At 34.2% G+C, this 26,185-nt stretch overlaps 1 protein-coding gene and 1 long non-coding RNA gene across 10 annotated transcripts in view; one reads left to right on the top strand and one right to left on the bottom strand.

Moving 5' to 3' along the window:
- The window catches only part of LOC140848455 (uncharacterized), a 37,713-nt gene extending 18,101 nt beyond the window's left edge, over positions 1 to 19,612 (top strand). The window contains exons 2-4 of the long non-coding RNA XR_012129379.1: positions 3,946 to 3,987; positions 11,732 to 11,896; positions 17,855 to 19,612. This is a non-coding gene — a long non-coding RNA (uncharacterized lncRNA). The remainder of the gene's footprint in view (positions 1 to 3,945; positions 3,988 to 11,731; positions 11,897 to 17,854) is intronic.
- NAALADL2 (N-acetylated alpha-linked acidic dipeptidase like 2) overlaps positions 1 to 26,185 on the bottom strand; it is a 1,394,480-nt gene that overhangs the window by 277,215 nt on the left and 1,091,080 nt on the right. The gene's annotated exons all lie outside the window — the stretch shown is intronic.

Consider the following 26,185-nt stretch of genomic DNA (forward strand, 5'->3'; position numbering starts at 1 on the left):
ATATTCTCCCCTCAGTAAAATTCATTTTTTTTTGGTGAATGTGTCCAGGAGGAAGCAGGACTTGAGCTGTTATCATGACCTATCCTTATGCTGTACTGTGCTGATCACATTAATAATGCCGTGGTGCCCTGAGCTCCAGAGTCCATTGCCTCCTCCTTGGTTTCATCAGGGAATACAATTCCTAAAGATAATTGCCCACAAGTTAAAAGAAATCTAAATTGAAAATTAAGATTTTTGTTGTAGTTTTTGGGAAGTCAATTCAGATTTCAAAGAATCAGGAGAAGGTCAGATTTTCCATTAAACCATCCTGGAGTTCAGAAACCACAGATGTGGCATGATATTTCAATTAGGCAAGGAGGTGCTCCTCTTTCAAATACTATTAAGAATAATCAGTTTTGATATCTCAGAGTTGTCTATAATATGCATGTCAGTAAGTAATAACAGAAGTTAATTCTCTCCTTGTCCTCCTTTAGCTGTCTGTTTGCACACACACACACACACATATATGAGGGCACATATGTATACATATAAGGGAGATAAGATATATGTGTGCATATGTATATATATATATATATATATATATATATACACACACACACATACATAGTCATATTTAATTCCTATTGAAAAATAAACAACTATTTGCTAAACACCTACAGAGCATCACATGTCCTAGAGAACACAAATTATAAATTAAATACATACTTTATATCTTCAAGAATCTTATAATATAGTTGGGTAGGAAATGCTTACCCATATGAAATGGTTATATGATTTGGAGAAAATATTGTACTTTAATGAGTACAATATATTGTTTTAAAAATTACTTTTGGATGTTAACATAAATTCAGTGGAGTTGAATAGAGTCTACTGATATGAAATCTTTGGCAGCAGTCCAGAGCTTAGCAAATAATGAAATAATATGCACCTACTGAAAGAGCGTAGGCGTTTTTCAACAATAGACACCACTAGCTAGAAGATTCTTTTCTGATAACTGAGCATTGCAGTGGATAGACACGTTACTAACAGGATCACTTTGTCAATTAATTTTGGGTTTCTGTCTCAAATACATGGAGTCAAACATTAATGTATTATTTCACTGTTCTGACACAGAACAGTAGCTCGGAAGAAAGACTGCCCAAAAATGTTATGCCTCCCCAGCAGATACATTCTTGGCTCACAAGAGCTAGTGTTAGAAAGTATTTGAGAGCTTCTACTCCTAAAGTGACTAGACTTTTGCTAAATTGAATGCTCATGAGGCTCTGAAGAAAGTCTGCAAAAGGCTTTTTCAGATGTGCATCACTAAGTTTCAGGCTTCTTTCCAAGCCTGAAAGCAACATGGTGTGTTCTAATTAGACCAGGATCACAGATTTAGAATAAGGTAAATAACACTTGATAGCAGATCAATTGTACAAGTTAAATCCGAATAAGTTGTGCTTTATATAGAGGTGTTTGCTATTTAGTTTCTTACTTTGAGAAGTATTTTCTCTTATGCTAAATATATAATATATGTAATCGTTTGGCTTTTGCTTATTAACAGAATTTTTTAAATGATTTTGACATTTGGTGAGCCTATAAAAAATGTATTCTCTGACACCAATGAAAATAAATTGGTACTAGCTCTTTAGAAAGACATTTGCAGGATGTATTAAGTCTTGTGAAAAGATATTCTTATACTTTGTCAGTAAGGTTATTTTTGAGAATCTCTCATATGTAACCCATCTAACAGAGGAGGAAAACTATTTCTATAAAGAAATATACCATGTCATTATTTATATTATAATATGTTATACTTCTAAGTGTAGACTAATCTGTAAAAATGTACAACTTACCATGGTCTTCCCTCCTACATCAAACGTTCTGAGGCCTTCCCATTGTACTCAAAATGAAACCCAAGCACTGACTGCAGCTTACAAAGCCCATCCCGACCTGGCTCCTGACTGCTTCCTCACTTTTCTCTTGTATTGCTCTCTTCCTCACCCACTAAAATCCCACACTTAGGACAATTGATTGCACCACTGGGAATGCTTATCTCCTCATTTTCCTTGACCATTTCCTTCAGATCTTAGTTTAAATATCCTCTCCTTGCATAAGACTTCCTTGATTATCCAATATGGAGTAGTCAACCAGTCACTGTCACATCCCTTGGCTTTAATTTTCTGCGTAGTACTCATTGTCTTTTAACAATTTTGTATCTGCTTCATTAATTTGTACCTCACTGGCTACTTCCACCAGGATGCATAAGAGCCCAGATCTTGTATAATGTAGCTGGTACATAGAAGATGCTTGATATATTTATTACATACATTCTTCAATGCATGTAAGGGAATTCAAAGTATGCCACCCTAAAATATACTGCTTTTGCCACAAAGATTGTTTTGAGCTGAAGGCAACTGAGAGGAACTGACACAAGAAAACCTCTCTGCCCTCCTCCTCTCTACTAGAAGGGCAACCCAGAGACAGACAGTACCAGAGAAATCTACATAAGAAACCTTACTAAAACAACTCTTATCTCCTCTTATTTTCCCCCATATATTTACATTCCCAGTTTACAGCCCCTAAAAGCCTAAACTATTTCCTTTTATTTTATCAATTCTCTACATTTTTTTGTCCTTTGTAAAGAAGCTATAGAAGCCCAAGTTCTAGTCATCCCCTTGAGTTACTCATATGTATGTGCAATGCACATATTAATATATTAGTTTGTTTTTCTCTAAATAATCTGTCTTTTGCTCAGTTTAATTTTCAGGATACCAGGCAGAGAACCTAAGAGAGACAGTAAAAGCTTTTTTGCTTTCCTGCACTACAAATGAACCAATCAATGCTAATACAGTTTTAAAAATAGATATATTTTAATACACTGTAAGACAAAAATTAGATATATTTAAAGAACGCTATGTGGAAATTTAAAATCTTTTTAAATTTAAAATTTTCCACTAGGAAAATTCAAGCCCTCAAATCCTTAGGTAACATATTGATTCATTTTAGAAATTTGGAAGGCTCCAACTGGTAAGCAATTAGTCAGGAGATATTTGGAATTTATAGGTTGTTCTTAGCTTTTAGGCATATTTATTCAGCATCTGCTACACTGAATAACACATAATGATTTAGATGTGAGACCCAAGTTATTTCTGTTTACTTTCTGGGGCCTTGATATGCTTAGCAAATACAAACTGAGCTCTCAGCATAAACAGAAGATAATCATTCAGATATAAATATGGATATTTGACCAGCTGCCTATAACTTCTTTTTGTACATTGAGTATTTTGAAAGGCAAAAAAGTAAAAGGAATGCCTAAATCTTTAAGGGTAGATTTTATTTGGTGGCATTTGATTTTGAACATAAGGTCTAAAAATATTGATAGAATATATAATAATAATCTACCATCAGTAGTATCTCTTAAAGTATACTCACTTAAAATTAAATAAGATTATATTGAATTTTATCCCCTGCTGAATTAAGTAATTAATTGCAGGAATTTCTCACATATTACAGGTATATACTTAAATCCCCACCTGTGAAAAATGTTACAAGGCATTATGTTCATCAGTGCGTGTTTCTAAATCAATAAAATGGAACGAAAATGCAACATAAGCAAAGAGGAAAATTTAATATATTGTGTAATGCATGTTTCACATCTTGTTATACTTTTATTAAATATTCAGCTAGCATAGCCTTATAAGGCTGTACAGCAAGAGCACACATATTAATAGGACATTTTTTAACAACTTATAAAAAAGAAACATGCAGATTTTGACAAGCACATAATATGGTAAATCTCAGTAAAATGAAAGTATAGCTGTATATTTCAATATAAACTGAATGTTCAACATTTTAAAATACCAGTAGTGGGAATAGAGGAATTTAATAGGCAGAATTGCCCCTAGTCATTTGCAAACTACTGAAAATTTGCATGCAAAATTAAATACTCCATTTTCTTTTCACTAGAGACCTTACTGAAAAGAGCAAATAAGAAGAAATCATCTATTAGTGAGTATATTGTTCTAAAAGCTTCAAATAAAGGAAGAGCAACACTTCACTTCACTGCATTTCCAATGGTCTTAATATTCCTACCTGACACTTTCTTAACACTCATTCTCATGCTTACTTTTGCCGTACACCTACAAAGAGTTTGGTTATAAACAGTTATAATTCCTTGTATATATTGTATACACAATTTAAAAAAATTACATAGCATATACACACACATAGTTAAAGCCAGTAACAAATGATACAATATAAATCATGGCCATAAAAATTACACACTTACCATAAAACAGAATTATTATACTAAGGGATGACCAAGAAAATAATTCCCTCCTGTATAGATTTTGTCATATATAAAGTGGTACAGCAGAGAATAATTCACACTTCAAAAGGGATGACACTTACCAGTTTCAGTGAGATCCTAATTTAATTGCATGAGGGAAGATTTAGACTATAAATTGTTAAAAATGTGAAGCCAATAATTCTGTTACTAAGGAATTCTTTTACATCTCCAAATGACCAAAAATAAGGGATATGACAAGGAGATGATAAGTACTGTATTTTTGTTGTTATCATCATGTCATCACTATTGCTTGGGCTAAGTCCCTTCCATGCTACAGCTCTGACCCACCGGGGAAATTCTACATTGCTGGGCCTCATTGGACTCTGTTTCAAGTACAATCACTCCTAACGTGCCTATGTCCACCCCAGAAGAATCTCATCATTTTTCCTTTTGCTGGGTTGCTCAGTGCAGATCATGAAACTTTCAAGTATTGCCTGCAGCTAAGCCAAACTTACCACTGCCTCACAAAATGGTTCATTAACTCAGTGGCAAGGACACACATGCTCATATCCACACACATGCATGCGCACATGTGTGCACACATGAACATACACACACACACATAATATTCTCCAAATGGACTCCATATCAAAATGTTTCTTCAGACCCAATTCCTAATTATTCCAAATGAAACCCCCAAAGAAAAATTCACTTTAGGACAGCCTGGAATTTTTAAATATCATCTCGCCTCTGTTTGACATATTGTTACCAATCTGATGCCTGTGTTTCTTCCAAGGAAGGTGGCACCAGTCAAATGTTTTAGGAATGTGTGACCTTCCCCTAGATTGACACATACCTAGAGATTCCTGCCTAATCAAAAGTTTCTGTATTTGCTGTCTTATCTGAAGTCCCACTTCAGAAAGGCTGAATTAATAACCACTGTGAATAGAGATTCTGACTTCTTTGCCCATCATTGTTTATTCCAAATATGTTATTGAGGTCAGAGCAATTTATTCTGCCCAGGCAGATTAAGAACACTGCTCAGATCCTTTCTGAACTGTCCAAAGACAGAGCCTATAACACATCTTTCCTGTGATAAGGACTTAAACTGCCAATCAGTAGCCTTGAAAATATCTTTATTTTATTAGTCAGGAAATGACTTATATTTCCTGTCTTCTAAAGGGCCTATAAGCAGTAAATGTACATAGTATTTGACGTCATGTTTGGTCATACCTAACCAAGCTAATATTTTGTCTTAGAATCCATCTATTGCCGCACATCTTGAAGTAGAAAACTGATGCTCCCTTTCTTTTTCTCTTTTTTCTGAAAACTAATTTTTATTTGCCTTTTCACATCCAGCTCCCCAGCACAGTCGAACCATTTACCTTTGGCTAAGGTTATACTAAAAGTCCTATTATGTTTTCCAGAGTCTCCCAAATGCTTTTAAAATATCTTATTGATAGTATGTTTTCTGATCAACTGCCCAAAATGTCAATGGCTATCCGTTGATCTTCTCTTAAACAAAAACTCACAGCATGTTAGAGTCAAAGGAAAACGTAGGATTTAAAACCCCATGGATAATGTTACATTTAAATAGTATTACCAAATAGGATGGTATTTAATGAGAAAATATTCAAAGTTATATAATGTAAAATATTTTTAGTAGTATAAAGTATTTTATCTTGAGCTTGGTAGCTCCATTATCATTGCTGCTATTTTTAACATTTGAATGAAAGAATTATCATTGTAAAGATTTATTTAAAATTGTTTAAAAGGAGATCTTACCTCCATGGTGCAGAGTATGGCTCAGTCTCTAAAATGCAATATGAACAGGGTAATAAGCCCATTCTAAGCCTAGGTTAAAGTGTAATAGAAATCACCAGTGTCCCTTTAATTACTTGGAACTGGCCTGTCAAAATATAAGCTTTTATTGAAACAATTCTGAGCAATCTGACTGAATTTTCTGGGATCACAAATTTAAGAGTGATTTGGGTCTAGACCAATGGTTTTCAACTAATTTTTAGACCCCACTATATACTTACTGGTAAAAAGGACTCACTGCACAAGCAGAGGAAAAGCTTTTCATTATTTCCAGAGGATGAGAGAAAAAACAGTATGGGCAGACTTCAAAGCTTCCATCCTGTTACACTTTTAATTAAATGCCTTAAGACAGGTATGTCTCTTCCAGTTGAAAAATCACTGGTTTAGACTCCAGAGCTGTGAGAAATATAGCAAGAAACAGGGTGCTGTGGCTAACAGGAAAACGTGTTACTTCAGCAATTTATACCTTTATTGCTGATGAATCCAAGTGGAATAATAAGCTCCATTTGGGAGGAGGTAGAATGAAGATAAGAGTAAATCAAAAGAGAAATCCACACTACTGTGGAAGTGGGTGGTCAGGAAATGCTGGGATATATTTAGATGATACAGAGAGCTGCATTAATCATTTGTCAAGGACTTAATAAAAATCCAGTGCATTCAACCATAAGCCTTCAAATCAGACATTTAGCTATGCAAAATAAATATTCTCTAAAATGGAAATAAAAGACAGCTATACTTTATTAAAAAGAATATACTCTAATTTTTGTCAAGCATTTATATAGAAGCTAATATAGTCATTAACCTCAGAAAACCCCAAACTGTAAAACAAAATTTTCATTGCAAACATTTCTAAAATCTCAATAGCTACTGGAGACATCATAAACATTCCTTGATCTCATTTGTCATAAGAAATGTATATGATGTTATGTTTCATTGAAAGGTAATTACATATTTAATTTTGACAGGAGGGTTTAATTACATATTTAATTTTGTTAGATCATTTGGGAGTGTTTTTAAATGACTTTTTCAATTAAAACTGCCTCTATGGTTTGCCAGCTCTATAACCTTGGGTGGAGTGCTTAAACTATCTATGCTTTCCCTCAGCACTAAATGGGATTAATAATAATGCATATTGCCTGCGGTTAATTTTCGGATTAAAATACATAATAATGAAATATTTTTAATGCATATCAATAAAAAAATTTGCTCCCCAAATGTTAGCTGTTGTAATTGTTATTGTTAACAAAGATAAAATTAAGTACCCAGGACACAATTCCATTCATGGAAAGATTTTCATTTTTTTGTTACACAAAGGAAAACATGATTCAGAATTTCAAATGGATCATTGTGGTCCACAAAACTCTGTAGCAACACCCCCTTGCATTCAACATTTCCTAGAAAAATTATGGTACATCCTAAGAGATGCTAGGGAAGAAAAGGATCATTCATAAGTTAATAGTAAATGAATAAATTTCCTTAAATTATATTCTAGTTATTCAAAGGTTCAAAAATTTTAAGGAGCCAGTTTTCCTATAATAATTGGAAAATAAAGACAGTTGCTTATTTAACACCTATGATTTTTCAAAGTGCTCTCATTTTTATTATCTCCATTAAGTGGTATAATAACTTTTAAACTGTAAGTCTTGAAGATATAAGTTCTTTGAGGACTGTCTCTATATTGCTCACACTTAACATATAATGGGAATTCAATAAATGTGTGAAAATACAATTAACTCTATGAACTTTGTTTATAAAAAGAACAATGAGAAATCAAATGCTTTATGTCTTACAGCTGGTGGATTGGAATTATAAATTGATATTTTCTGATTTTCTGGAAACCGTATGGTCACTGGAGATATAAGAATTCACTAGTGGGATGATAAATTAGATAAATTGTCATAGTGAACACAATTAAATTACTTAAGTACAACTGTATAGTTAGATTTATAGAAAGAAATATCATAGAGTATTTAAAATGCTAAAAATAATTTTAAGAATGGATTTAATACTTGGGTAATACACAAATAAAATATGAATAAATAATACCAATTAAAGGAAAATAACAGTGGCTAGATACCCACATCCAGCTTTACTTAAGATTTCTATTTCACCTTTTCAAATCCTAACAGAAGGGCTGGCATGAATATCATTTTTAGAGAATGGAAATGGGTGTATACATCACATAGAAATACATGACAGAGGAAAAAGTGTTCAAGGGAAAGTAAATGATTAGCTCCAAAAAATTTCATGTATAGAGTATCAAAAAGCCATTTTTAATGTATTATAAATAAAACAAAAAATTTAAAAAACCCAATGACATATTAACTCAGCAAGAGAGCTTGATTTTTCTAGATTAGAAGACAATTCAGAGAGCTAGAAATCTTTGGGAGCACAATGCAGGAATTCCCCCGCTTGGGATATGCTAGGAATAATAGACACAAGCATTAGAAGCACCCTTTGAGCCTTTTATTCTGTAATTCCCACGGTAAGTCACCCCCTTGTACGTTAAACCTCTAGTAAAATATCGTCCTGTCAGTCAGTATTAATCATACTTCCCTCTGCATATTCATTCTTTATTTAGATTTCTTGTGACATCATACCATATACTAAATATCTATGGAGTTTGGGTCTTAAAGACTGAATAGAACTGTTTGTCCAAATCTCCAGTGTCTAGCACCGGGTGTTCTCCTTCATTGACACTTGAAGTAATCATACCACACCACTCAAATATCCCAATGACATCTCTCCCCCTTTTCCATCAGTGCCTTAGGACTTAGTCTACCAACTGCCATTCCGCGGCTGCTGCCTTCACGTAAATCACTCTGTGCTGTATCAATTATATGCCTGTTCTATCTGCCCTACCAAAGCACTAGCTGCTTGAGACAAGAAGCCTGTGTGATTTCTATTTGTATCCCTAAGGTTGCCCTTGTTTAGTACACAGAATTACCATTCATTCACCTTTTTGCTCAGTCTGAAAACCTTGGACTACCCTTTCTCCTACATTTCATGTCACATTTATATTGCAAAGCCTGTCAACTTTCTCCTCTAGAAATACATCTCAGCGATTCAGAAGTATCTCCCTCGTTCAAACAACCATTATTTCTCCTGTTCCTAGCGCAGTGGCCTCCTATCTGGCCTCCCTGCTACCCTCCTTCCAAACTCCTTATTCTTACCTCAGCCAAACTCATCTTTCAAAACATCACATGGAACCATGTCAATCAACAATTTAAAACCCTTCAGTGACTTCTTACCCCACTTAGAATAAAGACCAAACTCTCTGCCACGGCGTCTAAGCTCCTACATGATCTGCCCTGAATTCTCTCTGACCTCACTCATCATTTACCACTGTAGGCATGTAGGCGCTGCTCCAGGCTTACTGGCCATCTTGTTCTTCACCAGCACATTACCCACTTCAGGTCTTTATACTTTGTTTCCTCTTTCCTGAGGCATAGCCACACGGATCATTTGTTCATTTCATTTAGATTTCTGCTCAAATATCACTTCCCTAAAAAAGGCCTTTCTTGGCAATATTAAAATAGTACTCTGTAATTTCTACTCTCCTGGCCTACTTTATTTTTCTTCATAGTATCTATGAAATATAACAACATTACTGTAATACATCTCTTTGTTGTCTGAAACCTGAAAATAAAATAATTTCCTATTTCTCCATTAAATATTACAGGGAACAGACATATTTTCCTATCTCTGCGTTAAACAGTTATGGTATCAAACTTACTTCCCGGTGCTAAGTAATTCTACGGTAAAGTGTACTTTTTCTTTTGTTTGAGGGCATGCAAAATAACTTACCTGCTCACTTGAGGAAGTAAGTACTTATAAGTAGCTGCCCATGGAAGATACCATGAACGACTTGCTTACCAAGTTCTGCTTTAAGACCCTCCTTCTCTGTGCCCTCCATTTCAAAATAATTCAGTCTGAAATTCTCTCCAATGCCAACCAGTTTCCCACATTGCAAGATCCACCTTAAAAATCACTCAGCCTGGTCCTAACATCTTGTAAATGTCCTGCCTAATTTTTTATTATTAGGTTCTATTACGACTTTGTCAAAGTGGTGCTCAACTTTAGTGCAGAAATTGAATCAACTTTTGCCTAATGAAAAGTATTTTTTCTGGGTGTATTCTGGTGAGTTACCAGCTGTTAATGTTGGAGGTTCACCAACTGTGACTCAAGGCTCTGGATTTAGAACAGAAAGCTACCTGAGGTCCCTTGACGTTTCCATTTGAAGATCTCTCCAACTGCAACAGTGACGTTGGTTCCGTACTGGGTCTGATTTCTGGTTTTTTTCAATGACCTTCTAAATACTATGTTTATTTTGTTTCCTAGGAATGTCAAGCAATTATTAATTTTTGTTCATCTAATCTAATTTTTGTTTATCTAATTTATAAAATTGCTGTCCTTAGAAAAACACAAACTACTCAATGTCTGCCTGCTCTCATTACTTTGTTATGAATCTATGTTACTCAAATAATTCTGTCTTTAAATTGTGAAGTCAACAGTCAACATGGTTTATTGTCTCCAAATAGAACAATTTATGCTCATTTAAGGCTAATGCCTAAACTGCTTTGTTTACCACATTAGCCCTGGTAGGCAGAGGGGTGTCTGTTATGTAATAGGTGCTCAATAAGTATTTGTTGAGTAAATAAAGATCTTTACAGATCTTTAAGAGATAAGAAGTAAAAAAAAACTGCTTAAGATGCACCTTCTTGAATTTCTCAAATTAAAATTTCTGACTAGGAAATTATTTGAAAAATATGAATGGAGAAAAATGGAAGAAAAATGGACTCATTTATATCTCTCTATCTACATGTTGCTGTATCTCTAAATTTCAATGTTAAAATATAAAGCTTTAGTTAATGATTGTTCAGGAAGGAGGTTTACACAAGCCTATGCCCAATCCTGTGGAGCTCACATTTTGTGTGGGATGCAGATTCCCCTCACATTTCTTAAATTTCCGTGGGATTGGCAAACTAGAGCCTTCCATGCCCTAGAGATGGAGCATACTTTTTATTTCCTCAAGTGTCTATTTTTAGCTGAGGAGGAAAAACAAATACTAATATTTTCTTAAAATCCATTGGTGGAATATTATATTGAAATAAAAAAACATACATTAATCAAGGAATATTCCAGTCAGAGGATTTTATCAACTTACTAATTATATTAAATGAATATAGTTATTACATATATATCAATAAGCATACAATAATTATACATAAAATAAATGAGCATCTAATCTGGATATTCTCTCTATATACAAATTAACACACTATTACCTCTTTAGAAATCCCCCTGGATTATTATCACTGATATCATTTATTCGGTTTCACTTCCCAAGATAATTTAATAAAACTGTATGGCAACAATAATATTCAGATCTAGCTTCTTAAAGTTTCAAAGGTAAAAGTGGGATAAGGTAATCTAAAATACATAATTCATTGCTAGAAATTTTAGGTGTATCATCCTTGCCAGTTTAAATTTCTTAAAATCCTTTTGTACACATTTATGTAATCAAAAGGTGTCAACCTACCATATAGAACTCATCAAATAGACCAGTCAGACTTAACTTTATCATTAACATTTTACCATCAATTCTGTATACATTGAATATATTTCTTTAAATTTCTTTAGACAGCAGTAAATCAGAAGCTAAACTTGCTAACCTTATGTGGTCTCTCCTGACCTCATCAATGATGCTGTCTTCTTCCAACAAATATGACAAGATCAGCTACTGAGATCCTGCTCACAACATTTAAATTTGCACTTTGGGAAGGTGACAACAGAGGTTTTTCTAAGGTATGTTTCTTTTGTTGGTTCTTCATATCTTAAGTTAGTTCCAATTCAATTATTTGATGTAGTTGTAAGGTATTTTGAAAGCTGTGGCTATTTTATGATTGCTGATTAATATCATTTATAAAAGTCAATGTAACATTTAATTCATTATCTATTTGTCCTATTCTTATTGTGGACATAGATGAAAATATGACCTTGCTAAATCAGTTCCTACTGTTTCTTCACACACAAAACAAACAAAACAAAATATCTAATCATGCAAGGTATTGAACAAATTGACAGATTCATAGGTTATACTCTCTATATTGTCAAACATCACTGATTCATTTTACTATAAAAATAGTTTGAGAAGCAACAATGTTCAAAGAAAGTCTTGCTTTACCACTGACCTTTATATCCTTGAACAATTCTCTCTGAGTCTCACTTTATCTCTAAAAGGATGGTAAGAGTGCTTTTTTCGCAAGATTTTTACACAGGTACAAATGCAAATTACCTAACCTAGTGTCTGGATCATCAGAGCAGCCCCCAAATAGAACATATTCTTATTTTTAACAGAATTAATAAGGAGAAAATTCCCTTAAAAATTACCCATCTCTCAAATCTATTAATTTAATATTTAAAATATGACCATGAATTTACTATCCCAGAGCTACAATCCCAGATCTCCACTAAAATGAGACTAGATAAATAAGGCTTTCTATACATTATTCCACTTATTCCTCCCAGCCATTTTAAACAAAATTTACATTGTTTTGCTTTTTGAGGCGAGAAAATTGAGTCATGTAAGTTAAGTAAACTGCTTGGTCAAAAAGCTGTTAAGTAACAACTAGCCAATTTAAACCAGTTTGTCTGCCCTTTCAATTCCAAGATACCTTCCTCCAAAAATATTATTCCATTGATTAGATGGAAGAGAAAGTAACAAATATTTGTTGATAGTCTATTATTTGCTAGACACATGGCCAGTTATTTTTTATTTTTATTTTAAGAACTCTTCAAGGGCACCCTGTTGTCCTTGAATTTTTATAGAAAATGAATTAAGGTTCATGGATGCTGGTAAGTAATACACAATCAATTAGTGGCAGAGCCAAAATTCAAATTCAGATCTTCCTGGTTTCAAAGCCTATGTACAGATGGTGTGAACAGTAAAAAAAAGTTGGGGCTTTGGAATCAGACCCATCATGAAATAAAATTTCAGGTTTGCCATCTGTCAGTTGTATTAAACCTCATTGGGCCTCAATTTAGGCTCCTAAAAACAGACATAATAGTGCATTTTTCATAAGTTTGTTGAGGGAATGAAATGAGATATATATACAGTACTTAAAACATTGCTTAAGATCTAGTATATTTAAAGGTAGCCATTTTATCATTTGCCTTAGGAAGAGTTGAAGCTGTAAGAACTGAGTCAAAAAGTGATTCTTAGGTTTCCAACTTGAAGAATAGGAGATTCCATTTTCCAAAATTTAAAATACATACCCTATAATCCACAAATATGTTCTTTCCCTACTTTTCATATTGCTTTCTTAACTCTCAAGAGGAACACTCATATTATCACGTGCTGTTCCATTATCTCCCGCAACTGCTAATGCATGTACACTCACTGGAAATGGTGACTCATGTGGTTCTAGGATTTTATGACTGAGACATTGAAACTGTGGCTAACCATAGTCATAGGCAGTGGAGGGTAAGGGCTTTGAACTACCAGCTTGTAGCTTTTTTTGACTGTATACTCTTTTTTTTGTATGTAGTCTTTGACTATGTCCTCTTTTTGTAGCCTTTTTTGACCATATACTATCTGTTCAGAAGAGAAAGGCAACTCTCCTGGAGAGTAGTAACAGAATAGAACAGAAATGCAGAGTTACACAGAGATGAGGGAACATAAAGCAACTGAAAGAGAGAGAGTACTTGGTTGATAAACTGTCAAGTTTCTAAGATGTCAAGCTGCATTTCCTAAAATCAAGTTGCTTGAGATTGTTCTGCATCCTTTTCAACATTTTCATTTACACTAATTCAAGGTTTCTGTTTGTGTAACTAAACAATCATTAAAACAGAATGTATTTCAGGGGAAAAATATGAAATAACAGACTGTGCTTTTCTCTGCAACAATCAATTTATTTTATTCTGTATTAGAGAGCAGTCATGTGATTGGGTGGGACCACTCACGCATAGTTCTAGCTGGGAATCCTGACTGCTTGGACAACTTGCCCCAGCGACTGCTTAAGGAAAAAGGCTGAAGCCAGCCACCTCCCTTGGCTAGAGGTTTTTTACCCTGAGGGCTTCTCTCGTATAGAAAGAGCTCTCTAAAGATTAGCTTGCTTGCTTTATGAAAAGTGTGAAGAAGTGAAACCTAAAACCACTACAACTACTGTGTAACTTTCAGAGAAGCCAATTTGGAGACAAAGTTGATTTTCAGAAAACCATAGAGACAACAATTCCTAAAGAAGTAGAGCCAAATCAGCTTTTACCAGGTCTATAACCCACCTACTTCTGAGTCAATATATATCCTTTATTGTTTAAACAGACAGTTGAGGTTTTTTTTGTTATTGTTATTAGTTGCAAATGAAACATCCTATATGATACAGTAAAGAGGGAAGGGGAGTGGGAGACTAAAGGAAATGAAGTCATTTCAGGGAATGTTGAATCTGATGATCTCATAGAACACCCAGGTGGAGATGTCTAAGTGAAGTTGGAAATACAGCTTTGGAGTCCAGAGGAGAGATCAAAGCTGGTGCTATAAATTGGGAGGGTTATCAACATAAAGGTGGGAACCTAAGTCCCTGATATAGTTGAAGTCATCCAGAAAAGACACATTTAGGAGGGCCTGTGAACGTTTTGCTATAAGTCACCAGCATGATTTGGCCACAGGCAAAACCTACTTTAAAGTTTGTTTGTTATTTTTAAAAATAGCTTTCACAGGCACTTGAAATGTTTCAGAACCATTTAAAAATTAAAACTTTTGAAATTCATAGGATTCCTACTATATAGCAAGAAATATGCAGTTGATTGCATTGCTTTTCTGGATATGTTGAAATTTCAATGCTGAATTTTCTCACGTAGGTTATAAATTGAAGGATCTGAGAAGGAATGAGCATTAGATTTTCTATTACTCTACACCAGAGGTACAATTTGCAGATGTATCTTTTACCTGGCATCATTTCTTTTTTCCAATTCACTCAACTTCTTCTATGCTAAATAAATAGTAGATGTGAATTTAGTAATTCCATTTACAGTTGACTCAAAGCAATAAAAAGGACTATAGATTTGATTTTTCTACAGTGCTAACTTTGGAAGAAAAGCCATTTCTGCTTGCTTTTTATAATCCCCAAATGTGTATCAGAAAAACATTTGACTGCAAGGATCTGGATATTTTCTTTATTGCTAGTGTGAGTGTAAGAACCAAGTCAGGGATGCAGCACTGAAACACTGGAGAAATTTTAGAAAAAAACAAAACACTGGAAGACAAAAATGGAGAAGGTATTAAAAAAAATAGAAGGTAAGGTGAAACAGTTTACAAGAAATATAATTACTTTCTCATAACAGGAATTTCTGGCTCTATTTTTACGATGAAAACCAAACCAAGGGCCCTCTGAACAGAGAAAAATCAATGTAATTAACCTTACAAATGACTTCCTACTTTGTGAAGATCTTAACTTTGATATATTCAAATGGACATTTTAAGTCATCTACTTCAGTGTCCTTACACCAGGCAACTTGCCATCAACTTAAGCAGAACTTGCCTCATTTGATAGTAAGTCTCCTATGTGGAAATTCTGAATATTCTGTTATAATATCCCAAATTAATATACTTGACTTTTAGACTTCTGTGATTTTTGCTTCTCTTATCAGCACCACTTGGAGTTTTAGTTATGTATGACCTAGGCCTGTGGGAAAATAATTCAATCTCAGATCCTCAATTTCCTCATTAAAAAAGGAGGCAATTAGATCAATAATTCTGTTCAAGGGGGTCTTGTCTCTTGAAAATCAGAAGCTCTAGAGGTAAATGGATGGGGGCAGTTCAGTGAGAAATCCATATATAATATTAAAATACAACTTTTGGAAAAGAAAATGAAATTTTTATATTACAAACTATAGAAACTTTAGCTCAGTAAAATCATTTTTGAAAATACACTATCTTTTGTAATTAGTGAACACCAGATGGTGAAGGAGTAAGTGGGAGGAATCAGACTGCAAGGGAAAAGCCTTATCCTGGTTGGTGTAGGGACCAAGGGCAGGCTAGCCCAAGATGTGCCATTGTGACATGCAGATTATTTTGGGCTGAAAACCATTAAGGTCCAAAAAACTCAGGAAGATACTTGATCTCTACCCTCTACCCCTCAAGTGCACAGAAATAATTTAGACAGAGAAACTACTCCAGGAGGAGAGCTCCCACCCCAGATAGCTACCGTACAATGTGAACTAGGTGTGGTGGACAGGGTGGGAAGTGACTGTTACAATCTCTCTCTGTGCCCCCCTCATTGTTTCTGTGTGACCCGACAAACATTTGTTGTCAAATATTTATTCTTTTCATATTCCTGGGAATTTCCTCCCTTTCCCTTTGGAGTCTCAGAGGCCTACCCACTTCTTGGTTCAGGATGACATGCATACCTCATTCTCCCTGATTGTCTTTGGAACCCATGTATATAGCTTCCGTGTATGTATGCAACTAAACTTTGCTCTTTGTTTTCTCCTGTCCACCTGTCTCATGTCAATCTGATCCTTAGACAAGCCAGAGGAACTTCAAGGAGTAGAAGAAATTTCTTCCTCCCCCACATTGGGTTCCACACGTTGTTCCCACTTGGTCCATTTTGCTGTCTATGCTTCTCCCTCTTCTCTGCCTTCTGATGCAGTTTTGCACAGTTTGTATTGACACAATGACCTCCCTACCACTGCCCAAAGTCTCACTACTGGACTGTCACATCTCTCATGTGTTTGTCTGGGTCTCCATACTCTCCCTTCTGGAGGGCTTGCTTGGAATCTTTTTTCACTCTTTGCCCCCCATACTCTCACCAACCAAAATTGCTATTATAAAAACGTGAATATATTGTTTCAAACTGCACACACACCCTTGTATGGAAGGCAATATCCTTCCATAGACTGGAATCAGCTAGACCTGTGGGTCTTCAGTATCTAAGGGAGACTATGAGATCATTATTAGTCCTAAAATGGGCACACAAACTTGTCGGTAGAATATGTAAATGCTTCAAATGTGTGATATAATGCATATGTAACATAATATAAATATATGTATACTGCATAATATAAATATATGTATGCTGCATATATGTTACAGAAACAAACAGTATGTTATATGGAGAACATTATAAAATGCTGTTGACATTTATAATATTTAGACTCATTTTTAAAATGCATTGATTCAGTATATGTCTTGTACTATGGCAGGGAGATATTAAAATATGTCCTCTAACTTAGTGATTTGAAACTACTTCCTTAAATCATTCGTTAGAGTATTAGTTGTGTACTATCTTGGATCATTCTGTTTACTGGTGGAATCAGGTTTACAGAGGGAGGTGGAAATGGATTTGAGACTAGATAATTGAACATCTGGATGTATTACATTTCTGAAGTATAGTTTGGCTAGCTGAGTAACTAATAGTATTTTATTAAAGGAAATACTTGGCGCGCTACTAGGATCTAAGGAGGTGAGCGAAAGTAATGGGCAAGTGAATAGAAAGAAAAGGGCCAAAGTCCTCTTCTACTAAGGGGATTGCTTGAATTTTGGTGAACTATCTATCTATGCCTGCAATACCAGTTGTGGCTGCCCATGCGCTATGATGACAGGGAAATATGCCAGACTGAAAACAGGCCTATGTAATGCTCACATGACTCTAACAGCAAAGCTCTAACCATGATTCCACTTACGGGGATTGGCAAACACCAAGCCAAGCCCAGAGCTCTTCCTACCATGGTTACCAGTGTACAAGTCTTTTTTCTTTCTTGAAACAGATTCATCAGGATCCTTCCTATCTGGCTGCTCAGAAAACAAGCCTTCAGACTCTTCATTTTAAGATATTTTTACTGCTAATCATTTTAAAGAAAAGAAAATAGCCCAAAGAAAGTGAAAAAAACTTGGAGAAAGAATAATCACAACCTTTGGAAATGTTCTTGTAACCCCAAACTTACAAAGTGTGACTCTCCATTTGCTATGATAATAAAAAAGTCAAGTGGTCTTGGATAAATGCTTTTGTTTCTGAAAGGGATTAACCCAACCACTATCTAAGAGGGATAGTACGATGCCTCTATTTCCCCTGGAAGAAAGTACCTCACTTCTGTAGGTGGGAGCCCAAAGCCAGTTAAGATAAAACTATAGTAATGCTTTTGTGTTAGGCCTTTTTAAATTCTGGAGACCTCTATTTGGAATTCCTTTTTCATTAAACCTCTGCCTAGCCAAGCAATCATCCCTTTGGCCAGTTCCTTGTCAGACTCCCCATTTTGAAACATTACATATTTTATGCATTCATTTGCCCACTTGGGTAATCTGAAATTACATTAAATACATAAACATACTTTAGCCTACTAATGCTATAAAAAGTGTTAAAAACAAAATTCAGCTGAGTGAATTTGACCATCTGAATGGCTTTAATAAGCAATCCTTGAATGGGGCATCATCCTGATTAGCAAGGATGATCAGAGGAGTTATACAAAATGGGAGGTTTTTATAGGAAGGAGAGTGAAGCAAGTTATGAGGAAAAAAAAAAAAAAGAATGGATGTTCCAGGCAAGGTCCCTCTCCCTTAGAGGAAGAGCAGAGGTCTTATCATGCAGATAATCTCATCTTTTGGAGGGGTGGAGAGGGGCCATGTGACAGATGACCTCACTGGTGCTGACTAGAACATTCTTAAGTGGCAGTTATGACTACATTTCTGGGGGAGATTGAAACTGCAGTTAGGTTAGGCATTGGTGACCTGGTCCAGACAAGTGACTAGCTCTTAGGCCTATGCTTTCTATTTAACAAAAGAAAAAATAATAATTTTAACAGTAGAACAAGTTTCATTTCCTTTTATTTTAGCTCTAATTTTAAGCAAAAATCTAAATGATTTAATCTGTGCAAATTTGTCAACTGTTTTTGTAATGCTTAAAGTGCTTGAAGAACAAGCAGAGGGAGTAATGACCGCCAATCCCTCCTTATTTAACTGTAAAATAAGGGTCAGTTCTAGCCATTGTCAATACACACACCTGAAGATACTGTACAGCACAACTGTACCAATTGCAAATGATAGGGGTGTTTTCTTTATAAATGTGAAGTTTTTGATAAACTACAGCTTACTAAAAATTGCATGAATCACTTTTATGATTTTTCCCTGGTACTAACACTAGTTGCTGCTGCAGAAACAGCAGTTCAGTGGTTCCAAGATTAGCATTTGACAAATGTGTCCTCATTTTTAAAAAGGCTGATGCTTTACATTTTAAAGATGTGGGTTGTGAATTGCAGATTATCTTTTTAAAGGCTCCAGGCATTCTTGTTCTATATCACACAGTCCTGATAAATATTAAAATCTACTAGGATTCTTGGAATACTTTCTCTAATCCCAACAGAACCTGGATCAGAGTTGTCTTTGATATTCCTGTAAAGAAAGGCTAATAATAAAATGGCTCTTTTTAGAAAAGTAATGATGATTACTTACGATGAAGATATTGATGTGAGAATACATGATAATATATGTATTTCAAACAGTATAATTCAAACTTTTATGGATGAAATCTTTTCAATTAATGTTCTATAGCTAAATGTTATAGGAAAACACTTACAAGCACATGCCTTATGGAGTTCTCATTTGTAGGACAGAGACCCTTGAGAAGTCCATTAATAGGTAAAAAAAAAAACTCACTTAACTTTAACAAATTCAGTTTTTCTCCAATGCATTTGACCAATACTTCTCTTTTTTATAATCATGGGGGAATAAATTTGAGAAACCCTAGATTGCATGAAGTCTAAAACACTTTTTAGTTTTAAATGTTTTGTAATTGAATGTGCACTTATTAATGTTATGAAACTTTTAGTTCACATTCAAATTAGGTGTGTCCATAGCAGCCTAGATTCAGAGAATGGATTCCTGAATGTGGGTGGTAAAAGGGGAGATGGTGTTGGGGAAAGGAACATGGAATTAATAAAACCTTTGGGTTTCACCCAGGCTAATTCTGAGTTTTGCCCTGCTTTTCTTTTTTAAAATGACCTACATGAATTTCCTTATTAAGTGGATAGATTACATATAGCTAAAACTAGATGCTTAAAACAAATGTTATAATCATGTTAAATTGGATAATTCATTCAAACACCCAGAGTAAATTTCAAGAGTAACTGTGAGATAGGGAGAAAGGCCGGGCATAATTCCCTCCCAGTTAGAGTACAGTGTGGGTCTTGGAAAAGAACAAAGTCTTACAAAACAGGGTGCTTGAAATTGAAACAATGTAATAATGTATTCCCTCTCAGGACCCAGTGATACAGAACAGCTCATTGCTCATAGCCACCTAGGCCCATTAGTTTACAATAGGGTATCTGGGAAACCTTCACAGAGATAGGTTAAAATATAACTAGCATTCTGGCTGAATCTATAAAAAAAACCCACTGCAGCAAGCATAAAACCCTAGACTCTGAGACCCCAAGTGGCAACCTTGCCCCTCTCTGCACCTGCGGGGAGTTCTGTACTTTCTGTTATCCTGAATAAAGCTCTGTCTCTCTCTGTACCTGAATAAAAACTGTATATCTCCTGCCTTGTTTGTTCAAGAAGTTCATTCTTCGACTCCACAAACAAGAACCCCAGCATCAACTGAAAGTTTGGTGAATCTATGTATCTATTATATCTATCTATCTATCCATTCACCTTTTGCTATCTATTCACCCATATGTCTATCATTTCCTACCTTAATTAATTTTTTTAATGAAAAAATAGAGAATATTCAGCTACATGTTCCCTACACCAGATTTGTTTATGCCATTTTTTTGCCACAATATACTTAGATTTTTATTCCTATTATAAGGGTTAGTATATCTCACTGTCATTGATTTGCATAGCTATCTCCTTTGATAACATCTAAGATCTCTGAGAAAAATTATTTTATTCATATTTATATCTTCAATACCTTTTGGGACAATAGGTGCTAAGAAGTTTTTGTTGTATAAAGGGAATAAACTAATGAATGTAATCACAGAAGAAACAAAAACGATATAGGAAGATTATAGCCTATAATTTAAATAGAGATGGCAATATTAAATGGCACTGATATTAAAGAATTAAGTGATACAAACTATATAAAAAAGAGAAATGTACTATTTTTAATTTTTGCATTAAGTCCTGTGAGTCACAGTATTTTATTTATTTCTTCCTTACCTCATCATGAATTAAAAATGTAAATTGTATAAAAAAATTACTTATGATAAAGCAAAAGAAATTATAATTTAATAAGTAAAAGCCTAGGAAAAATAGATATTAGATATTTAAAGTGAAGTCTGAAGACTATTATCCAAACTATATACTAGAGTATAGTTTTCAATTAAATTTATATCCTCTAAATGACCAAAACAAGAAAGAAACAAGATCAATCCCACTTCTAATTATTTACTGAAGATAAGCCATAGCTGATCTACAACTGAGACCTGAAAGAAAATCTGTACAGGTTAGACAAAGCCAGTATGGGATGCATCACAGCACCACAACACATAACATCACTTTACAGAGACAGAGTTCTATAATATGCCTTAACATTGGATGACATCATGGCAAGGATCAGTAAGTTTAAATGAATCCAGAAGAAACTAAAAGGATGCTGTTTGAGTATTTTATGCTCTCTGTATTTGTCTTAACCTTCGGAATCAGAATACTAGATATCTAAAGCAAAGTTTCTCAACAGTGGTACTAATGTCATTTTAGTTTTTTGTTGTGGAGGGCTGTTCTGTACGTTGTAGAAAGTTTCACAGCATCCTTGGCCTCCATCTATTAGATGCTGCCAGTAACAACCTCTATTACCCAGTTGTAACAATCAAAAAAGAAAAAGCCATGTGTTTCCTTGAGGACAAAATCACCCCTATTTGAGAACCACTATTCTAGAACACTGACTCATACCTTGTGGTGGGACCATAGGTGCCTTTAAGAATTGACCAAAACTATCCATTCTTTAACCAGAAACTGACCCATATGTACAGAAGACAAAAATACAGATGTAAGTTTCAGGGATCATGGACTCTCCAGTGTGCCGAGGTTAAGTACCTCTCATTTTTAAGGAATGGTGAATTGCATGTATTTCAGACATTTTCATGACCTTAACTGAACCCTAATAAGTCAGCCCTGGCAGTTGAGGCAACTTTTTCCCCTGCTGTGTATCTTAGCTAGGAGTTACTGATGTCCGTATTTGTTACTATGTTGGGAACATTCAGCAAATGTTTCTGAGCATTTACTTTGTGTCAACCATGGTTAAAACAACCAAGTTACTGATCTCAATGAGCTTGTATTATAGGGAGAGACAATAAATAAACACATAAATAACACAATTTCAAGTATTAATGAGTGTTTAAAAGAGAATACAGCAAAGACATAGAGATATAAATCTCCAAATTCCTGAGATTTTAGTTTAAAACATTTAATTATTTAATAAATGGTTCCATTTTTGTAAAGCCAGTATGAAAGTTCAATGTATTCTTGATAGCATGCCCTAAAGGAAAATATAAAAAGACATTATTAAATAATGACCTAGTGTTGGAAAGTGGGAACATGTTTATTATTTTCATTAATAATAGTGTCCTGAGGATTTTCCTTTTTAATAAAAATCTACTGCCAACTGTCCCTCTATTTATTTCCTAAGGCTGCTATACTACAAAACACTACAAATTGTGTGGCTTAAAACAACAGAAACTTGTTGTTCTGAAGCCTAGAAAACCTAAGTGTTCTCTCAGAAGTTTTAGGCTTGAATCCTTCTTTGCCTCCTCTTAGCTTCCAGTGGATGCCTGTGATCCTTGGCATTCCTTGCCTTGTAGAAGCATTACTCCAATCTCCCCACGTCCTTACATAGCCTTTTCCTTTGTGTTAGCATGTCCAAACTTCTTCCTTTCTGTACAAGGACATTGGTAGCTGGATTAGAGCCCACCCTGATGCACTATTACATCATCTTAACTTGATTACATTTGCAAAAGACCCTTCCTCCAAATAAGGTCATGTTTACTAGTACTGGAAGTTAAAACTTGAATACAGCTTTTGGGGGGACACAATTCAACATACTACATTTCCATAGGTGCTTAATCATTTAGTACCCAAAATATAACAATATGCTGACTCATGCAGTAAAAAGGTAGAATTATAACTGTATCTATTTGAACAAAATCCATTTGAGAATTATAAGAATATACAAATGAATAATAACCACAGAATTTCTTCCAAAGATACAATGGCATTTCTTCTTTTGACTCAGGTTAAAATTGCATTATTATTTTATTAGATTATAAAAAATATCATATTCAGTTAAAAAAACAATTCAGAAAAATATAAGAAGGGATACATCTATAATCTCTTGAAACAGAAATATACTAAATATTTTATGATACTTCTATATATCTCTCTAGTTGTATCAGCTCTTAATTCATAATGTTTCCAGATTTTTGCACTGGATATGTTTAGGTTTTGTTTGTTGGAAGCATTCTGAATCTGTATAATCTAGATGTTCTGGAGACAGTATCAAACTTTCATGTGAAAGACAACAACCATCCTTTTCTGAAAAATTGTCAACTGAACATGAAAGTTTAAATTCTCATCTTTGATTTTCATTTCAGCTTCAATGGTAAACCCCTTTTTAAAGTGGGCCTTTCTTTTTTGGACAGCTCTAAATATCAGAGGGTTCTTTATTCTTCTTGGTCAATCAACAAGCATTCTCTTCTAGTGTCCCCAATTGATCCCCGTTCTGCCTTCTTACACTGTAATAATACATTTACCATATGTCCTTTGCCATATGTGAAGTCAGTGATCTCTTCCTTCTCTAAGCTTAATTACCTCAATTATATTTTATACAGTGCAATTTTAGATGTATTTACTATCTTGTTCACTTACTCCTGATACAGGGCCCTATTAAGTTACATTCTTCAGAACTCATGCAAATTCTCCAAGGATGGTGTGACAACTGTAGGGAAAAGTAGAGTGACTACCATCCCTATTCCTATCTCTAAAGTTTACTTGTGCAAATGAAGGTAAATTTAGCCTTTTAATAGTCATGTAACACTGTTGATTCATATTTAGCTTGCTGCCAAGTAAAATCTCTAGAACTTTTTTACATGTGCTATTACTAAGACATGTCTCCCCAGTTATCTATTATAATGGGAACTAGCATTGGGAAGGATAATTAAAATCCACAGATAATTCTCTAATTTTATCTTATCCATTAATCTGAACTCTTTCTACAAACTAAACCTCCACAGAACCACTGAAAAGTATAAAAACAGATTGGTTTGTAATCTGGTATCTTTAATTGTATATCCTAGTAAAATGGTCAAAAGTAAAGTAGACATTCAGAAATAACAAAAAAGTTGTAACGTGCTGTGGATAAGTTTGCTGATAATAAGCAAGAGCTTTGTATTTTAGCATTTTACACTTCTGGTATTTTAAAGTTCCTATAGTAGCTTTCCTTTGAAAGCATTCTAGTAATATACTTAGTCTTTTATTTTGACTAATAGGAATTTAGCGGATTCAATTTTATTTGACTTGTTAGCCACCTAGATTTCATCATTATGGTAGATATACAAGTCTGATTATTTAAATATTTATAAACAGCTCTCAAATGTATCTATTTATTAAAATGATTATTTATTGAATGCCTTCTACGTATCAGGTCTCTCTGTTCAACTTGATATGTTTCACTGTGTATTTGTGTGTATGTATGCACATTTGTTTGACTACACTGAATAACAGTTCATAAGAGTAAAGACAATATAAAGGATTAATGACGCTACTCTCTCTTATGATCTGCTTTATAGGTCTCATCCCAATGTAGGCCATGTGGTCTAATTGGTCAAAAAACTCAGAAAAAAAGCATGGACTTCATGAATTCAGTTCTTCACTCTGTCATCATTTGTATACTTTCTGGATAGCAGCTAATTCTGTGTATTAAAAAAATAATGCCATTGGCATGATCTTCAAATTTAAATTTTGAGAATCATAAATAGCAAATTATCAATTAAAGTTATTTATATGAAGCACTGATATGTGCCAAACATTTTAGTTTTAATTCTGCACATTCTTTCTGTGATGTTATCAGAAACATCTCAGAAAATTTTTCATAAATTGACAAGAATAAAGAAGAAAGAACAGGCATTTTGTATCTTCTCTTTTAGCCTTATAGCACACTAAGAACTGTTTAGAGATAACCAAAGCATGAAATTTATAATAAAAAAAAGTCATTTATTTAAAGTCACAGTTGGGTCTCATCCGTTGTATACTGTGAAAGCTTCTGTAGTCTGTCAACTTACTGATAAATTATATTAGTAGATATGGAACATTATAAATCTGAAGAAGATTGTGGATTGAAAGAGTAGAAATTGTAGAAGAAAGAAACATAAAGGACATGAAATTATTTTGTGTATGTGTCACTAAAAATAATATTGACATAAATACAAATCAAAGAGTGCTCTATTCTGCTCAAGAAGAATTGGTCTTGAAGAATGCTTAGAAAGAAAAATCACTGCAGCCATAGGCATAAAAGAGTTAACTACACATTTGTATTATCACAAAAGTGGCACATAGAAGGTAAGGAAGACCAACATATGCATGATAAACTCATAGAGTTGATGAGAAAATCACATAAAACAACTGAGAGATAACAACAGAAGTGATAGTAACAAACAGATGTCCAGATTTGGGGGATAGGCAGTAAAAAATATATATATATTAAGAGTCCTCTTGTCATGGTATTTTAAAATATTAAAATTGAATAAAATTGCATAATACAGAGGAAGAAATTAATAAAGTGATTACAATTTAGAGCCACCCAGAGTTCAGACTTTGTGTATTTCCAAAACAGGAAGATAATCTTCAAGGTCTCTCTCCTGTTATTCAAAACAATAGTTGTCAAATAACTTCCTCAAATAATAGTTCTCTTTCATGATATGAGAATTTTAGGTTCATGGCTATAACCTCCAGAAGCAGATTTGATGATCCAATACCAGACTTTAAATTAGAAATTCTTAACATAGGGTACATACTTGAGTCCCACTGGTACCATGCTGCAGTTTGCGTAGCTTATCATAAACACTTATTTCACATATATCCATACATTTACACAAAAGCTTGATGTCAACTCTTCT

Source organism: Manis javanica, chromosome 3 (assembly GCF_040802235.1).
Source record: "Manis javanica isolate MJ-LG chromosome 3, MJ_LKY, whole genome shotgun sequence".
NCBI classification, from domain to species: Eukaryota; Metazoa; Chordata; class Mammalia; order Pholidota; family Manidae; genus Manis; species Manis javanica.